The sequence below is a fragment of the Puntigrus tetrazona genome, chromosome 19 (genome assembly GCF_018831695.1).
Source record: "Puntigrus tetrazona isolate hp1 chromosome 19, ASM1883169v1, whole genome shotgun sequence".
NCBI classification, from domain to species: domain Eukaryota; kingdom Metazoa; phylum Chordata; class Actinopteri; order Cypriniformes; family Cyprinidae; genus Puntigrus; species Puntigrus tetrazona.
The window spans coordinates 8,070,010-8,087,238 of record NC_056717.1 but is presented as its reverse complement, the minus strand read 5'-3'; the positions used below and the strand labels follow the sequence as shown (position 1 = coordinate 8,087,238).

General features: G+C 37.4%; 1 long non-coding RNA gene across 1 annotated transcript; it reads left to right on the top strand.

Annotated features, from left to right (window-relative positions):
• Nucleotides 1-3,342: 3,342 nt before the first annotated feature.
• LOC122324233 lies at nt 3,343-9,139 on the top strand. The gene is made up of 4 exons (XR_006247118.1): nt 3,343-3,529; nt 4,286-4,419; nt 4,516-4,724; nt 9,068-9,139. It is a non-coding gene; the product is annotated as an uncharacterized LOC122324233 (long non-coding RNA).
• Nucleotides 9,140-17,229: the final 8,090 nt, after the last annotated feature.

The window sequence follows — 17,229 nt, the reverse complement described above, 5'->3', positions numbered from 1 at the left end:
TACATTAAGAAGCAGCACGTGGGAGGACTCATTCACCCTTTGTCTCTGTTCATTCAAGGAAACGTATCTGTACTCGGCTTAACCTTTAGTGAGATGTTTTGTGTAATGCATGATGGGAAATCAAAGCGGTAGGAGCGAGGGACAAGGTCTTTATTTTCATGCGAGCACTGACCTTTTCAAGTTGTTGTTTTGTTTACTTGCTGATTCTTCTCCGACAGAGGCAGAGCATGCGGTTGGAGCTTTGCTTCCTTGGAAAACAAGACTGTAACATTGGAGAGAGGTAGACAGTATGACTAATTCTCTCTTCAGGGGGACACGTAGATGAAGTCTCTGGCAGAGCAGCCCAGACTTGTGTTGTCGAGCCAACCTTCAGAACTACGGCTGTTTTTCTGGTATTTCACCAGCCTTCTGTCAGACAACTTTTCATAACGTTAGATACATTGTGAATAGATGTCTGACATGGGCTTTTAGGAGAGATAAAAGAAGCATCTAACCTGCGGCCTTATCTTTTTTGCGGCCTTATCTCTATCGGCTTGTCATGAAGTTTAAAGGCCCCTGAATGAAGAATCAAAGTTTTGGGGACTTTAATCCATATCGATTGAGTTTGAAGCCATTTATGTCAAGGGCTTCAAACCTAACCTAACTCGGGGCCACTAGTCTGGTGCCGTTCGTCATTGGAGTTCAGTTAAACAGCTTTAAAAACACAAATCTTATCATGGCATAGACTGTTTTTAAGAGTTAAGTGGCTGTTCTCAAAATCAAACCTGCATACTCTGCGTATTTAGTGGACTAATGATGCTAATGAATTTTATTTTAGACTGACCACAGCAAATAAAGTGGCTGGTGAAGTTTAATGTTTTTTCACCGATGCTTTATTAAAGTATTATGTTTTTATGACTTTAATTTTACATGCTTTCTTTTCTTGTCAGTCCTCTTAAAGAGTTACACTACTGTTTGGTGTCAATACATAAAACACACACACACACACACACATATATATATATATATATATATATATATATATATATATATATATATATATATATATATATATATATATATATATACTATATATACTGCACTCTAAAAGTTTGAAAACACTCCTGGCAAAGTGTTGTTTTGGATGGTATCAGGATAAATCCTTGATTTTTTGTTCAAATACTGTACATTAATGTGACTTACTTCAATGATCACGCATTTTAGTTGTGTGAATACATTTTTTGTTGAGTTGACACAACTTGCAGCTTCTGAATTTGTTCATTCAACTTAACATTTTACGTTTTCATTGTCTCAGCTAGTTTGTAAGTTGACTGAGCTGGAGTATTTGTTTCCACAACACAAAAAAATGTGTTGAATCAATTCAACTCTGACGTCATGTGTCACTTTTCACGATATCTCGTGAAGACTGCTGCAGACAGAAGATGTTTGTCAGCAATCTTGATGAACTTCATCACAAATAAATATTACGTATGTTGTCTAAAAAGAGTGTAAGAGCCGTATTTGCTAGTTATAACGTTACGCCAGTATTGTTTTCATGGCATTATGAATGCTCGAAATACATGCAGTTCCACAGTATTTTACACATAAATATTAGCATACATATTCTCCCATGCGGTAAGCTGCTGAACTTATCTGGAGAACGATAACAATATAGTTTGATATGTATTATTTGAGCCTGTGTTATGGTGCTTTTCCACTGCGTGGTAAAGCAGTGGCTTGGCACGGTTCAGTACAGCTTGGTTCGGTTTGGGTTTCCACTCCAGTTTTGCCACTTTAGCGTAGGCAGGATAATCCACATGCCGTTAAAGTTGCGCTGCCTCTACTGCCTTAGCTCCTGGAAAACGCTTTTATCGCCCCATCAAGCTCTCGCTCGATCCCCTGCTCAGTTATCAACGAGAGGAATGTCTGAATTCCTGAAACACAAATGCTCGTTTCCTCACTGGCTGTGCTGAAATCTAATGGCTTAAATCTAGTGGGTCTGTGTGTGTCTCTTTAAGTTCAGTGGCGCAGGTAATAACGGTTCTCTCCGGCCAATCAGTGTTTAGCAGAGTGTGCATGTCATGTTTTGGATCTTTTGGACGATATTGCTAACTTAGCAACTTTGTTGCTTGATTTAGTGACTTTTCAGACTCCCTTAGTGACATTTTTACCAAAAATGTCATGTCCTCAAAAGGCTGCATTTGAAGGCCTTTTCACCGTGGCGCGATGAAGCTGCCGTAATTCATGCGACTTCAAATGCTCCCTCCGTTTCACCGGCAAATTGAAGGATACATCAGATGGACACTCGGACACTTCAGATGGCCTACCCTATCCCAGAATTCAGAGCGCACCGTGAAGGCGGGACTTTTTTCAAACAAAATATGCGATGATGGTTATATTTGTAAATTAAGCAAAGTAATATCTGTGCATTGTTTTATTTTTATAAGTAGATACATGTAAATAAAACAAAAATAGTGGAAATTGTTTATTTTTCCAAAGCATAATTTGTAAATAAAAAAATAAAAGCTCTGTGTAGCTAGTACTTTCTGTAACCATTAACGCACTGAGGAAAAACGTCATGCATTTGAAACCTTAGTTAAAAGTTTTATCTCCATAAATAAATAATAATAATAAAACATATCATGGCCTTGCATTAACATTACTGCTGCACTAATGTACTGTATGCTTCATTTTACTTCTGAATATGCTAAAATACTTTATGTAGGCTACTTTTGGGCAGTTAAACGTAAATTTTTTTTTGTAGTGCTGCTGTCTTGGAAGGAAAACTCAGTACTCTCATTTGTATTTGAATGTATTTTATTACACTCCCACCACTTTATTTTGCATTTATTTATTATGATAAATAACAAATCACTTTATTTTTATTATGAAACGAACAAAGTTTTTTGCTAGAATATTAACAAATTCAGACCGGTCTAGTCTTTGGAGGACTGTTCTTGTTGCCTAGCAACTGTGACGTCTGCAGTTGACGAGTGGCAGTAAGTGGACACCTTACATAAAACTTAACAGGGTTAAATATTTAACATATTTAGTTTACATATGTTCATCGTGGTCCTTTAATGTACAAAATAAAGATTTTTTAAATTATTTTTTTTAAATCAGTCAACATTGATCCGCTTTATTTTTTCACGCCATTACAATGTTCAAGTAAGTCGAAACCCCACATTTAAAATGTAATTTGACCATTAAAAGTAAAAAAACTAACAATTAATTTTCTCCATTTTCGTTAACATCAAGAGCAGTTCTCTTCCGGTACCGTTGCTACGCGACAGGCGCTGCGATGGCGAACACCTGGTGACGCAATCAGGAAATCCTGCGAAGGCTAGACTCGGAGCGTCCTTAAAAAATCCCGGTAAACCGAATCCTTGAAAGGATCAGTCCTCTTGCTGAGGTGGTACTAAAAAGTACCGGCTACAAGGTACTGTTCCCAGTGGAAAAAAACTCAAAAGTGAACCGTACCGTGCCGTACCATGCAGTGAAAGCGCCTTTTAGAGAACATTCAAACGGAGCGCGAGATCAACGGACAAGTGTATGGATTTATAATGCCTTTGTTAACTTGACAGCGTTTTATAATCGTTAATAATTTATAAGACGTCCGTAAAATGCATTGTACATATGTAGATGTAGATGACAAATTAAGGGTAAAAAAAAATCTCAAACTGTCATCTTTTGTCAAATTAAAATCAAAAAGCATTAGCAGCCTCTCCAGAGTTCGGTTGGGGCGCGTACATTTGATATTGTTTACAAGCTTGGTTCAGGATAAGTTAAACTCTTCTTTCACGTTACTGAAGTACATTTATATATTGAAGTGCCTCACCTGAACCCACTAATGCTGCGTAAATATACCGAATATATGGTTGTAAGTATATTGAATCAGACATAGTTTTTTGAACAGTAAGATTTTCAGCGTTTTTAAAGAATTACCTTCTGCTCGCCAAGCCTGCATTTATCTTAAACAAATACTGCAAAAGCATGTTTATAATTGTAATATACTTTAACGTAACTTATTCCTGTCAAAACTGTACAAACGTTCAAAACTATAGGCTTTTGATTAACAGTAATAATAGTTTATATTTTAAACCGATCTGGAATAAGCGTGGACACAAACAATTAGCTTTTTTAATGTGTTAAGTGGTTTTAAAAACCTTTTATGGTTTGTAAAGTATGGCTTTGGTAATTGAAACGTAAACTTGTCATGCCATTTGACTTTAACTGACAATATTTTATGTGTTTGTTTAATATTTTAAAGTGTTGTTAACACGTTTCTGTGTTTATCATATTCTAGAACGAATGAACATCAGCACATGGTTCAACAATCTTGAGGATGGATCACATCAAGTCCTTTTGCAGTTGTATCCGTCAAAGAAATACACATACAAAATGGAAATGACTTTCAAATTGCAGAGCTTGGACAAAGTTGTAAGTAAATGTATCTGCTTGATGAGTGCACACAGTGTAGTCTGTAAGCTTTAAGATTGCAAGGCATATTTCAATGCTTCCCTTTGTTTTTATTAGAGCACACAGGTTTTGAAGAGGAATTCATCAAGGACATAGTCTCAGGCTCAAGACGTCACACACAAGTGCAAACAGTTCAGTCGCCGTATTGGTTGAATTATATAGGATTTCCAGGAGACGTGCGTCTTGCATTCTTTAACGTTCCGCCTGGAAACAAAGATGCTGTGACGCCAAAACTTCATAAAAGAAGAAAGCCATCGTGTTTACAGGTTTGATGACAAGCACTTATTAGGATACTAAATCTGGATTTTCAAAAGTATGGGAAATATTCTAAACTTTTAAAAACTCCTAATTTAAACTTACTTAAAACATAAACTTTACTTAAAAGTGAGCTGGATATAAAAAAAAAAACAAATATAACCATTAAAATATTACATTTCTTAATTTGGAATGACATGAGGGTGACTAAATAAGTAATTTGTTTTGACTTTAGCTCCTTAAAATGCAGTGTTTCTCTTCCAAGAAAACACATTAAATTATTGATGTTGCAGGTACATGTTTTTTTGGGGGGGAGGTTTGTACAAATAAAAGCGCTCTTTGGAATAACAATGTCTCCTCCCTCTAAATTATAAACCACCTGCCTCCAACTAGCAATAGCAAGTAGTAAACAATAGTTTTGCCAGGTTTCATGGCAAACTGAAGGCTGCTGACTATTTAAACAGATCCTTTGCTACAGTAGGTCCTGCCCCGACAACTTGTTCCAGTGACACATTAAGCATCCTCTCTGCATCACTCTTTTTGTCTTTTTTCTCGTCTATCCTCCCATCTCCCCATTCACATCACAGCTCCCAGAGCTAATGGGAGCGAGACCACCGCAGAGTGACAGTCATGTCGAACTGTGCGTGATGAAGACAGATTGGGAGCATCAATCACTATGTCACACCAGTTTCGCTTCACACCCTCCCTGAAGGCAGACCATGTCGGTCGACAGCTCCAGACTCGAGACCACCGCAGCAGTGATTGATTAGAAGATCTCAGGATTTGTGAAACTATTGTGTGTCCATTGCTGTAATTGTGGTTACACAGTGACCTAGTATTGTCACAATAACAAAATGCCAATAGTTGATATCAGTACCAGTGAAATTTCACAAGTTTATAAACTTTAGTATTACCATAAAAACAAATGTCCTGCTTGACAAACTATCATTAAAAACAAAACAAAACTAATAAAAAACCCTCTTAATATTAATATGGAAATTAGTTGTTGCCTATTATTGTTTTTTTTGAAAATGCAGCATGTAACTCTTAAGTAATTGAAAACATCCTGCAAAGTTTTAAGTCTAAAAGTGCACTGCATGAAGTTATCAAAGGTAAGAGTAGACTCATTGAACTGAAGGGGTCATTTTTTTTTAAAGAATTCCAAAACATTTCACGTTGACATCAACATGAAATATTAGCATATTGTCCACCCACTTGTTAGTGTTTTTGCGTTGGTCTGAATGAAAATGCTAATTAATTTTTTTGCCACTAGGTGCTACTTTTTCAGCTAAATACAGCTCTTTCCTGGTAACGCTGTACACAAAGCAGTACTGCACTCACAAACTCTGCTTTATCAGTCTTAACAGCCATGTCAGCCTTGTTGAGAACTCCCAAAACCAAAATAATTCATTAAATTAATATGAACCTTTTCCTAACCCATTATAGGGGCACTTTAAATTACAACATTTGCATGTGGACATGGCAGTATGACCACGCCAAGCTGAAGATTTAGATTTTTGTTCAGATTGAACAAATTCTGACAAAATTAGTAATTCATAGATTTATTTTTCAGATGGTTTTTATGTGTATGTAGTGAGGCTATAGGGGATGGATGTGGCTCAGAGGAAGGTTTTTCCTTCTTTGTCCAAAAGATTGTGAGATTGTATTTCATTTGATTGACAGTAAACTAAGGAAAATCTGTATGTGAGTAAGAGTGATGTATTTGGTAATATTTTATTTTATGATTTCACTGGACAGATTCTGTCACAGACTAGATAGAAGGATAACACGTATATGTAACTTTTAAATGAATTTTTTATGACCAGAAATGGAAAGTTTTAGAAAAAGGGCACACTGAAATTTCCACGTAAAATTTTCAGCAAAATGCTATCTATCCATCTATACATTACAAGTGATTTAAACAATGTTTTAAAATGGTTGAAGATTGTCTCTGAATTGCAATGTTACTACGGCTGAACAATTTGGAAGTTTTCTGATAGAAATTGTGATTTAAAATGTGAGCTTTAGTTTAGCTGTGCAGTTGGACATTTTGTGATTTTTTTTATATCAAACTTTTCAATTAATCATTAATACACAAACAATTAAATTACAATACAATATACAGAGTAAAATTATAGAATAACTATACACAATATAAACTGATAATGGATTATAAAAAACATGTTATTGTTTGTATAGGGCTACTATTTTAAAATGTTACAGTAAAAAAAAAAAAATTATAGTACAATGGTAGAATTACACTGTTAAATTTACATAACCCCCCAAGCTTTTAATTTGCTGGAAAAACCACAGGGGAACTTGAAGCTCCTCTCTTGTTGGCAACAGGTTTATAAATGCATTTTTATTGCCAATCTGGTGAATGGGTGGTGCATGTTGTATTCCTGAATGCACACATAAGCGGCATAAACTCAGAGCAGATGCAGATGTAGTAAATTGAAGTGTTATGAGCTTCATGCGATTGTTTTTGTGCAGCATTTCTACTTTTGAGTAACTTGGAGTTAATCATGCGGGCTTGGCTATGCCTCTGACGTTGAAAGAGAGGACTTGTGAACACTTCATGGTATGGTGTCAGTCGTCTCCACTCAGGCTTTCCATGCATGTGGCTTCTGAGAGCAGAAGTCAGAGTTTTAGATATCAAAGAAGTGCAGAAAGTGAAGTGGAGCTAAAAGGGACCGGCTGCACTGAGGGGCTGGCTGAGATCCCACTCAATTATGCAGTCGAGTGAGCCCATCCTCACTCACACATAAGCACAATACACGTCTGAGCTGTTTCATCATCCCCACAGGCCATATTAACTCACATACACACACGCTTGTGTCTGCCTCTGCGCTCTTACACATCACGACATCCCCGCTTGCTACGGCTCCAGACGAGTCGCTGCCTCTCATTCAATACGCTCTCTATCACTCGTGCCACATGACTCACTCTCACCCTTATAGTACCACCCCTTGAGCTCCCTGTCCTCTGCTGGAACGGGTGACTGTTTGTGACACTAACAGCCCGTGGCCTGGTTTCTGTTGGGCTTGCAGTCAGAGGAAAACGAAATGAGAAGACCTGAATTTATTGCTCAGGACTACTTGGTCAATGACAATTTAACACACCTTTGTGATGAAGTCAAGCAGTCAACTGTGGTCACTGTGCCTAATCACGATCAATCTTGTAGGAATGGACTGGGACTAAAGAAACTGGCCACCAACAAAATATATCACATAAGCAATGCATATCGAACACACTTTCACATACTGTATTATCAGTATTGATTTTCTCACCTGGTCTCATGGCATAAACGTACCTTGGTGCACTTTTTAGCCAGACACGAAACACGTAAACAAGAAGTACATATCACTGCATTTAAAAAAAAACAAAACACTGGAGGCAGTGAAGCTCGCCTTTTATAGATTTGATTAATAAAGCGTCTTTTTGCACATTACTTGAAGAATATCATGTTATAACTTCAAAACAGTATTGCCCGGTTGAAAAAAACCAGCATATGCTGGTTAGGTAAATCAGCATCCTAGCTTCAAAACATACCTAACCAGTATATGCAGTTTTTTTTTCAACAGGATAATATTCTGGGATATTTGAAAACTTTGAACAGTTAGCGTCACACATATCTAGCTTCATAGTTTCAGTAGCTCACATATTAAGTATGTTGAAAATTAAAACATTATTCGTTGGCCAGTATTTTTCCTTAAACTAGACTATTGTTTATAATTTTTTTGCTCATCATACTTAAATGAATAGTTGACCCAAAAAATGTAATTCTGTCATTATTTACTCATCCTCAAGTAACTCCAAACCTTTCTGATTTTTTTTGTTCTACCGAACATAAAGGTAGATATATTTCTTCTAATGACTGATAGATTAATTTTTGCACAAAGTTTTTTATTTTATTTTTTTGCTTCTGCCATACAAATTTAATGTAATGTAAAAAATCTAGCTTAATTGTCATTAGTACAATCATCATAACTCATACAGCCTACGATATAAACAAAACTTTTCTCTGTGTGTTCAGCCTCCATATTCTCGGCATGCTATGCTCTCATTAACAATCTCATTAATTATCATTTGGTATCCTTTATTTTGAAAATCTAGCACAACTTTAGAGGTAGACAAAACTGCATGCGATTTTAAAGTTTGCAGAGATAAACAATTGATAAGAGATGGAAAAAGAGATGTTAATAGGAAAACTGGATTCGGTTTTATTTCACATTAGAAAATGATTCTTCTTGGTGAGCAGAAGAGAATTTAAAGACCATTAAAAATCTTTCAATCTTATTGTCCAGAAAGGATAAAGCCTTTACTAATTACCTGCCAATTTGTGTATTTGCAGACGTGGTTCGGAGTGGCCCCACTGGGTGGATTTTTTTCATGTGGAGAGATGATGAAGGATATTATATTCGCCCTTAGAGGTTGTGGTCTTTCAATCCAGTCTTCAAAAATCAATGTGGGTGTGATCTGTGAAACTACCCAAATCACATCTCCCAGAGACCATCAGAGGAGGGTGAGTGCTTCTGGCTGGGTCTCCCGGGTTTGGCCCCGGGCCAGACAGTCTTTTTGCCGCTGTGTGTGAAAACTAAACCTTAACTGTAGGAATATGCTTACTCAGATTTGTTCATTACTGGTTATCTCTCTCTATCTTTCCCTATTCCTGTCTTCACTGTGTATCCAGGGTAAGATATGGACAAGCAACTCCATTGATTTCTGTCAGTAACTCCCACCTGTGGGGACAGAGCTTCAATCCCCTTGCTGGCGTTGTGCATTTTGCGCACATTAATATGTGACAGATATATGCAGGCGGGCTATGAATCTTTAATGTGTTCCCCTCCTCTTAGCTTGCCCTTTGCTACAGCTCAGGGTTGACTGAACCACTGAGGGTCACTGGGTAAAGAAGACAGAGAGAGAGAGAGAGAGAGAGATAGAGAGAGAGAGAGAGAGAGAGAGTATTTTAGAGGAAGGGAAAGAAGAATGAGACTTGTTTTTTTTCCTCTCTGTGTTCTTGAAAATAATGACACCCAGAGCAATTTAAACGTGTCCTCAGGTCCCGAAGCGCTGTCTCTCTGGTTGAAAGTGAAAATATGTTATTGGTCTGATCTCAGTCAAGGTCAGTTCAGCAGCTCCGCTGTTGGGTTTTGTGCAGACGGGCTTTTGTATTAAAACAGAACTGACCGTTGATCCATTTCAATTGAATTAATTGCACAGTATGCTGGTTAATTAACCCAGTCACAATTAATTGTGTGCATTTCAGGATTGGGAAAAATTAAGAACTGATTAATTGAGATTGAATTGGCCAAATCCAAGATTAATTGAGTTTCATTTAAAAACATTTTTTTTTTTTTGCAACGTTATAACACTTTTATTATACTTAAATATTCTGCTCTAGTTTAATTTAACATTAAATTACCAATCTCAATTTAAAACAAGTAGTGTTTAAATGAAGCATAAAAAGAAGTTTTTTTAAACCCATTTTACTCCAGTGTGAACTCACTTTATTTCCTCTTGTTGAAGTATATTCAATGATCATAAAACATTTTCTCTCAAATAATATGCATATCTACATGTGTTAAGAAAATAAATGAGATGCAATTTTTAGTGGATGCATTTTAACTATATCTTCAGTCTAAATAAAATCAGTGTTTTTTTTTTTTACTTCTTCCGGCTATCAAAACTTTATATTTTTACAACTACTTAGTATTTAGTTTCATGCGCACAGCTTTCATGGAAGACATTAGGAGAAGGATTAAAGTTTGTTGGACAGGCATTTGAGTGGAATCAAAAAAATTCCCATCTGTCAAATCAGGATACTCTTAAAATATTTCTCCTGTTTGTATTAGTGCTACCCCAGCAAGCTCATAAAACGCCATCTGAGGTCTCATTCTCTTTTATATGAACCCCCAAAAGACTTCATATAGCTTTGCAAAGCCATATATTGTATATAATTTTTTTTCTCATTCGCTTTCATTAGTCTGAGGGTTGACGTCTCTTTGCTGTTCCCCCACCGCCACATAACTTTTTAATGTTCCCCCTCTTCTCTTAATGAGCGTGTATATTTACACAAGATGGGGGTGAGAGCGTGCAATTTGTGTTTTCACGTACACCAGAAAAAGGCCGTCTCCAGCACAGAGTTGGGAATATTTTTCCCCCGCCATTTTAATTCCTTCCTTTGCTTGAGTGAGTTGTGGGAGAGGAACTTTTGCACAGAGAATCAACCCACCAGAGAGCAAGTACTGCAGCAACTCTCTGCTTTTTTGATAAACTTAATGATGAGGGTGTTGCTTTTCTTTTTGTCAGATCTTGTGCCACGATTTTGGATTTGCGGAGGAAGAGAAAGAGAGTGAGAGAAGGGAAGTTTGAGGTTGAACAGAGAGAGTGTGATGTGTGATGGAAAACAATTAATGAAAGAGCATGATGGAGGTGTGACTTTCCATAAATATGGTGCAAAAAAAAAAATCCAGCCAAAATGTTTTTTAATATGTTTTCAACAAATTGTTATTATCTATAAATAGTTATTAATTATATAACCTAACACATTTCAACAAGGTAAAATATTATATGTTTGGTAATCAAAATGACATTTTTTTAGATTTGTGTCTGTATTTTTGTAGACATTGGGTTCCTAAGTATAGTGTATTTGTGAAACGAAATCAGATTTAGGATGAAAACTTTTTTTGTGTGTCAGAAAGTGTTCTTTGATGATTTTCTCAGATTTGTGTGTCATTTCTTAAGTGTTTAGTTAAAAACATCAGCACAAACTGCATAAGCAGAGCTTTTGCACAGGATTAAATGCATCTAAGAGTTTAACAGATTAATGTTGTTTTAAAGAAAGAAAAAACAGTTTAGCAGCATCAAAGCAATCTGTCTGTTTTTATTTAGACTAGAGTTCATACAGAAGCCATCAAAAGAAAGATTGCAAATTAGTTCCTTACATGTGCAAGATGATTTTGCATATCTTCATATAAAAAAGTGCTGCTGTATTTTTATTTGGATGTTTACCATGGTAATAATATGGTATGAATAAATGTAACTTGAATAACTTGCTATCAAATTTCAATTATATTCAGGCTGACAGAGCTGGGTAATAACTGATTACATGTAATCTGAATTACATAATCAGATTCCATAAATTAAGTACTTATAATTAGTTTAAAATACTCATAATCATTTTTTGTTTACATTAATTATGTACATTCACACAGTAGCAATAAGTAATTTTTAAAGTACCCTTTTTTAAGGGTCTTATTTTTTATTGGTGATATTTTAAAATGATTTATTTTAATTTTACATTTCTATAATTTAATTACCTATTTGCCTTTCATTAAACTTTCAAAAGTAATCTAAAATAATTGTTTTCATAGTGTAATTTGGAATAAGTAACAGACCACAGTTTGTAAGTATTCTCTGGTGGTTGACATGTAAGAACAGTAATTTTCATGTAATTATCATAAATGTATAATTTGGTGGAAGTCAGCAGCAACTCGAGAAGTGAACAGAGTAAAGGGTGGGCTACTTCTTTCAGAAAACCTAAAAATAAAGACAATTTTATACAGTTTATGTCACGATTATTGATCATGAAACAAAAATGACCAATTATTACAGTTTCTCAAAGAATCCTGAAAATGCTGCTAATCAGGATCCCAATAGACTTTTAAAAAAGATCATTTTACCTCCTAGTAATAATTAATATTTTTGTGGAACTACTTCAAGTACATTTATTAGGTTCTGCAATGTGACACATTTCACATAATAACACAGTTTTTCTTAAGTTAATAAGCATAAAGTTGCATATGTGAATCTTAACCGCTGTAAACAAGTTGTTAAAGTAGCTTAATAGTGTTTTAGCTCAGCATTTTGTTGACAGATTTTTTATTACAATGATTATAACTGCAGCTTTATGAGCTAATAATAATTAAGAGACTGTACTTGTACCTTTAAAAATACATTTGTCACTCCACAGGACCATTTGAAGCTGGTTTCAGGCACCCAAAAATTAGCAAAGGGATTGTTTTGATGTCCAAAACACAAAGACGTTTCCAACACTGCAGAAGTTTCTGCTGTGTGGTGCCAGAGCCATTATTGCCCTCTCAATCACGCATTTTCATTTGTCCAAGAACACATGCCTCATTTACCATGTTCTCCGGTCCTGGGCCTTTCTTGTTAAATTATGCAGATAATGGCAGTCCGTTGGTGTCCAGGCCTGCTGTGGGGGCATATGGCCTCCTCTGAGAGCTAAAGACAGGAACTATGACACCCTTCACCATATGTGCAGCATCTCTGGCTCGCGACTTCACTCGCACAGGAACTCTCCTCTGTCACTCGCTTTTGGACCTCTTCCCCATGTCTGACTGTCAAAGCCAGTCACTGTCAGCGTCTGTACACCTTTCTGAGCCTCTCTCTCTATTCTCTGAACTCTGGGTGGCTGACCTTCTGCCTGCAAGCTGTTCCACGTCCCCTTATACTCTCCTGCTTTCCTCTGGATGCCATTTTGGAGTTGTTTTCTTTCAGCCCCCCCTTTCTATCTGGTGGCATGAAGTATTTGGGGCCACTCAGATGGCTTGGATGATTGCCCAATATTGCTGGGACATCTGGGCACTTTTGGCTGCCAAGACTATGTCGAGTCTCCCTGGTCCTTGGTATTGGGGTCACATTTCTAAAGACTGATGGGCAACCTAGGGTGTGGAGCAGCTATTTTGAGATGTTGAGTGAACGTCTTTCTCTGACTGCAGAAACGGTCTTCTGAGGCTGGGTTGTGCTCCTTGGTACAGCTGAACAAAAAAGGGATGTAAGATCTCAAGCATTTGTGTTTTTTGTAAGCGTAAAGCTCAGTTGAGTCTTTCTTTTGTTTGCAGACGATATTCTCAGTATAACCCAACTCACCTCGACTGCTTGTCATCCTGGCCTGTTGAAGCAAATGATGAAAATAGATGATGTAATGGTGTGTAAGTCAGCAAAGCACCAACATTTCAATAGTGCATTTTTCTCATTTTAAAATCAGAACTGTCGACCTCTTCTCTGATCAAATCACAATTAATCTGGTCAAAATTAATGACCTGGGAGAAGGAGATTCTTTGATATTTGGGCCTCCTAAAATGCATATATAAATGTTTAAAAACTTTCTCTTATCTGAGCGTAAGGTCAATATGAAATAGAAGTTCATCTATTGTATAAAACATCTCATAGATGTTATTCATCCATTCACATGATAAAAAATTCATTAAAACAATTTTCACTCAAGAATTTCATAATTTAAACATTAAAAACTACTGAAAAGTGGATCAGACTGAGCAATAAAACATACTTGTAGCCAATCAGCAGTTAGGGCGTGTCCACTCATGATAGGTGGAGGAGAGAGTTATGTACAGAATAAGATTAGCAGAATAACTGTAGAAAGAGAAAGATGACAGAGGAAAAAGAGGAAAAGGTCAGTCATGATGATGGGGCAAGAGGCAGGACCCGCATTAACATCTGAGAAACTTTCCAGTGCTGGAGAGACCTTAAAGAGTGGGAAGACCTGAAAACAGACAGCAAGATTTATTTCTTCTAAATATGTGAGTGTCAGTGGTTTTGCTGCATTTCACAGAACTAAGTTATGCTTGGCTTGAATACTCATGTGTCATCTTAGCTTATTTGTTCATTTGCATTATCCTTTTCCTGTGCTTTAGATATGATAAAGAGACATTCCTTATAAGCCTGGAATATCTACACCTTCTCCCACATCTGTTTCAAGCATTGGCTCCCAAAGTGTACATATAAAAAAATTAGATAACATACTTCTAAAATAATGTTTTTTTTTTCTTTTGATTATTCTTTTAGTGTTTGCTAAAAGTGTTTGCCCAGGCCTACTTATTACTTTAACACACAAAAAGGATTCTTGTAGCTTCATAAAATTATGGTTGAACCAGTGATGTTACATGACCTATTTTTAATAATGTCCTTGTGTTTCTGAGCCTTCAACATAGTAGTTCTGTTGCTGTCTATGCATGTGTAAGAAAGCAAAAATATCAATATCATTTGTTTTCTAAAGATGAACTTACGGGTCTTATGGGTTTGTAATGACATGAGGGTGAGTAATTAATGACAATTTTCATTTTTGGGAGAACTGAGTCTTGTTGTTGCCTTTGTTGTATAGAGTGTATGTAAATTTGGGTCTGGAGGCATCAAGACAGGGGTGTGATCCTTTTGAGTTGGGGTGTGTTTGCTTTGGTGATTTCTTATAAACAGTGTTTTCCAGGAAGATTCTATAGATCCGGCGATAGAGGGAAGTGGACATACTGTCCAGGGGTCTCGAAAGCTGAGGCCTCCCTGGACTGCTAAAAAAACACTACTAAATATGGATAAGAAAAAGCCATTGTGTCCTTATTCCTCTGAAGTGTAACTCTGTTTCTGTCACACCAATGGACTTTTTGTGTTTGTGTTTTCATTCCTCATATGCACTGTGTGACCTAGTTTCTGTCTCATGTTTGATTAGTTTTTATTTTCTTTTTCGTTAATAAATGACCCTGCCTTCCTCGTCTTCCTGCTGGAGCAGGGGGATTGCTCTTTTGAGGACCACACTAATGATTTCATGTTCCTCGTGAACCTGACTAGTTTTATCAGACTAGACCAAACAGTGCCACTCGACCTTTATCGAGTGGGTGGTGACCGTGGACTTTGCGATCGACTTCACCAGCCCCAGCAGAACTTGCCGGGGTGGAGAAAGCTACGGACAGTGAGAACGCGGAGTGGAGCTCTGCTCCCTCTACCATGGCTGAGGGTGAGCAGACAGTGCATCTTTGCCTTTTGCTGGTTCCTGTCCATCTCACCATCTCCTCTGCTCCTCCCGCTCCTCAAGAGCATCCTCCAGACTTAAGCCCATGGAGAATGCCCACCCTTCCTTACATTCCTGTTTCCTCCACCACTGTCTCCATCTGTGTCTTTGCTTTCAGTCTCTGTCGCTCCGGCTCCAACGTGGCCTTCCGTATCCCCGCCTCTTCATCGGTCGCCAGTGTCTTTTGCCCTGCCTTGGCCCTCCAGATCCTCGGCTCCAGATCCCCTGGCTCATCAGCTCTCCATCTCCGCCTTGGGCTCTTCCTCCACTTGCTCTGCCACTTTTGGTCGCCCCCCAGGAGTCATTCATTTGACCACCCCTTGAACCTCCTCCCTTTTACCATCCCACATCCTCTTCTTTTGCCCTCCTCCCATAGTCCCCTCCATCCCGCCCTTATTTCTGCGGGGGACAGTCGCTGCTGCTGGAGTTTAGGGTGAAATGTCACATCCATGGGCATTTTGTGTTTGTTTTCATTCCTCATGTGCTCTATGTGACCTAGTTTCTGCCTCATGTTTGATTGTCATTATGTTCAGGTGTCTTTAATTATCATCATTATGGAACTATCGTTCCATTCAGTTCACTGTGTCTTTGAGCAGTCTGCTTGTTGGATTACCTATACGTGGATTATTGTACTCTTCATCTTTGTGCATTTTATTCCCTGCACCACACTTTGACAGTTACTCTGTGACAGACAGAGAGGAAACCTGCTTGATAGCAGTGATAGTTTTTTGTCAATTCTTTAACATTTTTAATTAAATAACTCTTAAAATTAAATATTGTCTCAAAGTAAAATTTTATAGTATGGTATTGCTTATATATGTTATGAGACTTATGAAACAGAAAAAGGCAGACTAATGTGTTTGTGAGGTCATGGTCAACATTTATGTGTTTGAGATGTAAAGAGACACATTGACCAAAATGAGTCAAAGTGAAGCGATATGCATTGAATGATTGAGTGCATGGAGAAAGACACTTGATGGATGCAGATTTAATGTTCCAGTGTTAAATTGAGCTGCTCCCAGCAGTAAGGCGAGTGATTTGGTATTCTTATCATGAGAGTGTTTTTCTGTGGCCTGGTATTATAATGACAGATCAGAGCAAAGGGGCTGAAAAGGTCAGAGTCAGTACAAGCTCAATCTGGAGTACTGTCTTCATTCTACTCCTAATTAAATGTCAGCATCACGGCCAGGAGGAGACAAAGCAGAGGAGAAAACCTGGATCTAAATGTCACTCTTGCACAGGCCCGTTTTCTCCACTGGCGGCCTGAGCAACTGCAGCGACAGAGTAATCCTGACCACTGAGGTGACAGCGTCTGTCTGTCTGAGAGATTAGTGACAGAGCAAAAGTCTTACTGCAGGCTCATATATATTTCTCTGCCCATCTTTTTTAGCCTAATGAGGCAAGTTGCTTATTTTGGGCTTGTTTTGTTAGATCAGGTTGCCTGTTTATTTGGAGAGCTTTTGGCAGCTCTGATTTTGCAATGTCTGCATTCTTCCATTGAATGTGAAATATGATCCAATATATGACATATGCATCAGAGTGGTCTTAAACTTTGGCCGATGACATTCAACATGTGCCATTTCAGAAATGGCAGTTCATAACTACCGATTGATTTATATGAATTTCTTAAATCTGTTTGTACAATTTGTTATGATTTTTCAACCCACTTCTTTTGTCTTTGTACAAAACTC